Below are 6248 nucleotides of genomic sequence, written 5' to 3' on the forward strand. Positions count from 1 at the left end.
TCCCAAGCTTGACAACACACTCCCTAGGAGGAAGGCAATGCCACAGTGGCGACCGTACTCTTGGGGACGCCACAAGTGCACTGAGGCCCAGCCACTGCTGGATGATGCTGCTGGTACATTGACCCAGACCACTACATTCCCCTCGCACTCTACACAGCCAGAATCTGACCCAGAGGAAACTCAGGTTCCCCTTCCCGCATACTATACCACCTTACACGGTGACAAAGAGGAAGGTGCAGATGAAAGTGCAGGTTCCTTGAGCAGGTGGGGGGGCATACTCATGGGCGATGGCACTGGCACAGGGCACCGCATAGTATGCCAAAGTGTCTCTGCCGGTGGGAGGGCCTAAACAGTCAAGTGCAGTGAGATGGAAGATGGGGACGACAAGGAGTTCAGAGTAGTGCAGGGATTCCCTAGCAAGGAGACTTATGTAATTGTTTTCAATGTTGGGACAGCAATTTTTTGGGGAGCACTATACTCTGGTGAATGATATATGGGGCCCACCATACACTGGAGCATTCCAAAGGTGGACATCAGACACTGGAGCAGCATTTACAGGGCCCATTATACACTAGAGCAGTAGAAATGGGGCCCATTATATATGGAGCAATATTTGGGCCCATAAGACAGTGGAGCTTCATCCATTGGGACCAACATATACTGTAGCATTATGTGGAGCTCATCATATACGGTTTGAAACATTATATGGGAATAATGATTCCGTATGGAGAAATATATGGGCCTCATTACTCTGTATAGCGCACTAAGCGCTGGCCATAATACTGTATGGAGTTATATACTGTCTGTTTTTGGAGGTATTGGAGAATTTAAAATGGATATCAGTCATGAGATGTAAGAAGTGAAGTATTTTTCATTGTACTATACTGCTATTTCTCTGCCGTATCGGAGCATCATGAGTTGTGGTATGTGTTAAAGGGGCGCTCTTTGGCCCTTGGCCCACGAAAACCTGGAGCCAGCCCTCCCCCCCACAACTGTAGCCAAATAACCCCCATTTTTCAGTGCGTAACTAGTATTATGAAGTTAATTAAGGTTGACAAGCTTCAGTAACAAGAATTTATGCTTTTGGCATTCAAATGGGCACTGTTGGTGTGTTTCCTGTCCTCCTCTCACTGCCGACTTTAATTCTCCATTGACTTACATTGGGTTTCGTGTTTCGGGACGACCCCGACTTTTCCCTATAGTCGGCCGATTTTGCTCGACCCGACTTTTGGAAAAGTCGGGTTTCATGAAATGAAACTCGACCCTAAAAAACCAAAAGTCGCTCAACACTAATAATAAATCAAAAATCTATGGAAATGAACAAATGAAAGTCAGACACCGCTTTTCAATCATGCTTCCACGGCATTTTTAAAACCACACAATTACACAATTTTGACCACGTGTATAAATGGTGTATAATCCCTGCCTATACCCAGCTAAAACTCTGTCCCTTGCTCAGCAGCATCTCGCCCTGCTCTGCCTGTTTCCGTTGGTACGCTGTACCAAGCATAGAGTCCTTGGTCTTATATAGACAAGATTACGTTATGCGGCTAGCTAATCACAGTAATGCCACTACCAACATAGCTACAGCATTACAGTGACTGGCAGGCAATCCCCGCAACTTTTTCTGCATAAAGTTTTTCCTGAGACACTTGCAGGCCTACTCTATCCTCTTCTTGCTCTGCTTGCATGTGTGCTCTTTCTTCTTCTTGATGTGACTGCAGGCGTGCACACTCTGCTTCTTGATCAGCCCGCAGACGTACTCTTTTTGCTTCTAGATTTGCTTGTAGGTGTGCTCTTTCTGCTTCTAGATGAGCTTGCAGATGTGCTCTTCCTGCTTCTTGATCTGCCCGCAGACGTGCTCTTTCTGCTTCTTGGTCAGCTTGTTTTAGCTTTAGATGCATCTCTTGGCAGCAAAGGAAGATCTGACTTTTGCTGCATCAGCTTCTGCACAAATGAAAGCAGCACATTCTCTTATTGAAGGCTTGTGAGAGCGGCTTGCTTGGGACTTCACCCTGACTGAAGATCCTGGCTAGTACACATTGCATGTCTGTATGCGGACCGCTGAATGCCTCTGTATGGACTTGAGTCCAGGTAGGAACAGAATTCAATGCAGTCTGATTGTGTTGCACTTGCTGGAGGGCTGCACTCTTGTCATCTGTGAATGTATGGCGGCCGCTGCATTACCAAAAAGTAGTACAGTGTGGATGATGGTGGCTCCATATAGTCCAATCCACTATCGCATGTGACTAGCATCTATTTTACTGTTCTCTCTTCTTACACATTCTCATAGTGTGCAATCTGATATACAGAACACACTGTAATGATTCCTCTGCTAAGAGAATCTGGGACTCTATGATGGACAGCTCTGGTATCCTATCCTGTGCTGGGGCGTGATGATCTGTCAATGCTTTGGTTGACAGCTTGGTTGACCTATCTGACTGGAAGGTGCAGAGACTTCCACAGGTGCTCCATATTCTTGGTAATTGCTCTGTTATTTAGGTGAGCTGTCTGGCCCAGATCATTGCCAGTCAAAAGCTTGTTCTAAGCTCGTGGTCTCTGGTGTGTTCGCCTGTACCCTGTGCTGTAATTTCTTATCTTCTTCTGCTGCTGACCCATGGACTGTGTTCAGACCACCCGTTTGTCATTACCCCTTTGCATCTGATATTCTGATGCTGACCTTTGGACCGTGATCAGACTACCCGTTTGTCATTGCCCTTTGCATCTGATATTCTGCTGCTGACATTTGGACCATGTTCAGACTACCCGTTTGTCATTGCCCTTTGCATATGATATTCTGCTGCTGACCTTTGGACTGTGTTCAGACTACCCGTTTGTCATTGTCCCTTTGCATCTGATATTCCATTGCTGACATTTGGACCGTGTTCAGACTTTTCGTTTGTTTTTGCCCCTTTGCTTATCCGCTGTTTCTATGGCATTCTGACCCTGGAATGTGACCTGACTTGCGACTTCGCATTTTCCCTTGGTTTACTACGTGATCTTTTGGTATTGACCCCGGAACATCAGACTGTGCTAATTCAAGGCCTAGCCATGGGTTTTGTGTTAGGAATGGGTCACCGAGGAGGATGGCAGGAACAGGCTAAGCCACCAGGAAACCAGAGAGGTTGGTAACTCAGCGGATTGCAGACCCCTGATCCTAACAACACAACTAGCAGTAGCTGTGGAGAGCTCCTACGGTGCCCTAGACGCCTCGGCACAGCCGGATAACTAACTAAGCTTAAAGCCAGAAAGGTGAAATCTAAACTGCCCCGGAGCAGATCCCCAAAGGAATATACAGCCCCCAAACATATATTGTTGGTGAGACAAGATGAGACGCAAACATAGGCAGAAAATAGACTGAGCAAATGATGGGGCCCAAACTGTATAGATAGGAGAGAATGCAAAATTTTCATACAAATACAGGTTACACTCATAGACAGAAACATAATGATCGCTGTCAACCTGGACCGTGTGGGAGAGGGCCCCTCCGACACCAGCACCTATTTCAGCTGACTTTGCATCTCACGGTGTGAGGGGATATTATAACAGGAAAGAGCAAAGGTTGAGGGACATTGTACCAGGAAGTGGTCCATGATGAGAGACATAATTACAGGATGGGAGCCATGATGGGGGAAATTATTGCAGGAAACAACCAAGGGGTGGACATTTTTAAATGGGGTTTAACATGCATGTCTTTATATCATCTAGAAAACTACAAAGGCCCATACATCTGACAAACATGTAGCTGGGGGCTCAGTTGCAAATTTTGCACTAGGGCCATTGGACTATTTACATCACTGTACGTAGATGTTGCAGACAGGCAAAAAAAAAAAAGAGATTGTGCTATGGCACTGTAAACATATTATGTAGCAAGTAGTTGTGAAGAGTAAACACTTGCTATTAGAGTGCTCTGCTGTACGACCTATATAGAGTCACATAGGAGCCTAGCATATGAGTTTTAAGCCCCCGTCATACACAGCGAGATCGCTAGAGAGATCGCTGCTGAGTCACACAGATCGCTGTGTGTGACACTGACGAGCGACTGGACCCCCTGCCGGGTATTGCTGATCGTGCTCAAAAGCCCTGGCCTTTTTTTCTTTATCGTTGGTCTCCCGCTGGCCAGCACGTATCACTGCATGTGGCAGGCAGGAGAGCAACAATCAATGAGCTCCCAGCTTGTATCCAAGGTAAACAGCGGGCTTTCTAAGTGCCGCGAGACACTTAGAAACCCGCTGTTTACCTTGGTTACCAGCTCCCTGCACCAGCGCGCTGGTATCTAAGGTACACAGCGACACGCGCACTCGTCGCCGCTGGTGCTGATCGCTGGTGAAGCTGCCTGTTTGGCAGCTCACCAGTGATCATGTAGTGACACACCAGCGATCCTGACAAGTTCATATCATTGTCGGGATCGCAGGTGAGTCGCTATGTGTGACAGGGCCCTTATACAAGGTGGATAATCCATGCCCACCAAGCAAGATAAGTCCCTATTGGAGAGGCAATAATTTTTACAGATAAGATAATGCAGAAGCTTGCTGCCAAAGAAAAATAATACGGAGAGTGATCATTACCAGCATTGAGAGAGTGTCCTGCACTACAGGTATAGAAATTGCGAGATTTTTGCAGTGTGTTGGAGGTCCTGCGTAGGAGAGTGCCAGGAAACTGACATAACTGTCATCTATGCACCTCTGTACTCTGTACCTGAGTGGGGAATCATTGTTACCAAGAACCTCTGCATCTATATACAAAGGGGAATATTATCTGTCAGCTCTTATATAATGTGGTTCTGCCAGACAACATCAACACCAAAACATATCAGCCCATTTACATACCGTACCGTTACACTAAGTGACGCTCCAGCGATCCCGACAATGATACGACCTGGTAAGGATCACTGGTACGTTGCTAAATGGTTGCTAGTAAGCTGTCAAACAGTCAGATTTACCCTACGACGCAGCAACGATCCAGCAATCCATATAACGACCTCGACGGCCATTGGGACCTTGTCACACAGCAGCGATTCTGACGACTCCCGCCTGCGTCCATGATTTCTGAGTCACTAACGAGGTCGCTCGTCGGTGTCAAACACAGCAATGCACGCTGGCCAGCGGGATACCAGCGATCAAAAAATGGCCCAAGACATTCGAGCACGATCAGAGACATCGCAGCGGGGGCCTGGTCGCTGCTAAGTGTCACACATAATGAGATCGCTGGCGAGGTCGCTGTTGCGTCACAAAATTGGTAACGCTTCAGCAATCTTGCTAGCGATCTCGCTTAGTGTGAAGTACCCCTAAAGGGGGTTTTACACTAAGCGATATCGCTAGCAATATCGCTAAAACGTCACTGGTTTTGTGACGTTATAGCGATATTGCTAGCGATATCGCTATGTGTGATACTTACCTCCGACCGGCTCCCCCGCTGTCCATCGCTGATCGCGCGAGAATGTCCGGCTCCATTTCTCGTCGGGCGCTTCCTGCTGGGCTTCCTGCTGTGACGTCCAGCGACGCGTGGAGGCGGGCGGGAGGACGCAGGATCGCTGTGTGTGAATGGTAAGTATCGTGCGCTGCGTCGCTGCTGCATCGCTGTGAGATCTTTCTGTATGAAAGCTCACTAGCGATCATTTAGCGATGCACCAGCGATCCTGACCGGGTCGGATCGCTGGTTGGATCGCTGGTGCATCGCTAAATGTAAAAGGGCCTTAAGTAAGCATTTCACACCTAATGACCAAATAAAAGCAATCCACAGTGCTAAATACTTTTAAACACTTCAGAATTGTTCTATCTATACTCTCACATCTTTGTGTGCACGATTCAGAGGTGGAGGCAGACAGCAGAGGACAATTTCTTGAGCTGTTTTTCATATTTGTTCTTATAGTTGCAGGGAATTCTATACTTAGAGTTGCTTTATGAGTTGGCGGTGTAAACTTTTCTCTGTTTCAATAGTGATTAAGGCTGGTTTCACATTAGCGCTTTTTAAGCGCACGCACGGCCGGGGGTAGCTCGAAAAGTTTGATTTTGGTGCGCACGGCGCACCGTCAAAAGTGCGCAGCGCAGGTCAAAGCGCAACTAGCGCATGGCCTGCACACGATCTGCGCACCCTATGCTAAAGATAGGGTGCGCCGATCGCAGGCGCCGCTGTGCGCTAGGAGGCGGCGCTACAAGCAAGGGGCGGGCACGCCGGGCAGAGAGCCAGCTCGGGGGCGGAGCTACCCCCGGCCGTGCGTGCGCTTAAAAAGTGCTAATGTGAAACCA

Source organism: Dendrobates tinctorius, unplaced genomic scaffold (genome assembly GCF_039654945.1).
Source record: "Dendrobates tinctorius isolate UK_male_01 unplaced genomic scaffold, ASM3965494v1 ptg000016l, whole genome shotgun sequence".
Classification (NCBI taxonomy): Eukaryota; Metazoa; Chordata; class Amphibia; order Anura; family Dendrobatidae; genus Dendrobates; species Dendrobates tinctorius.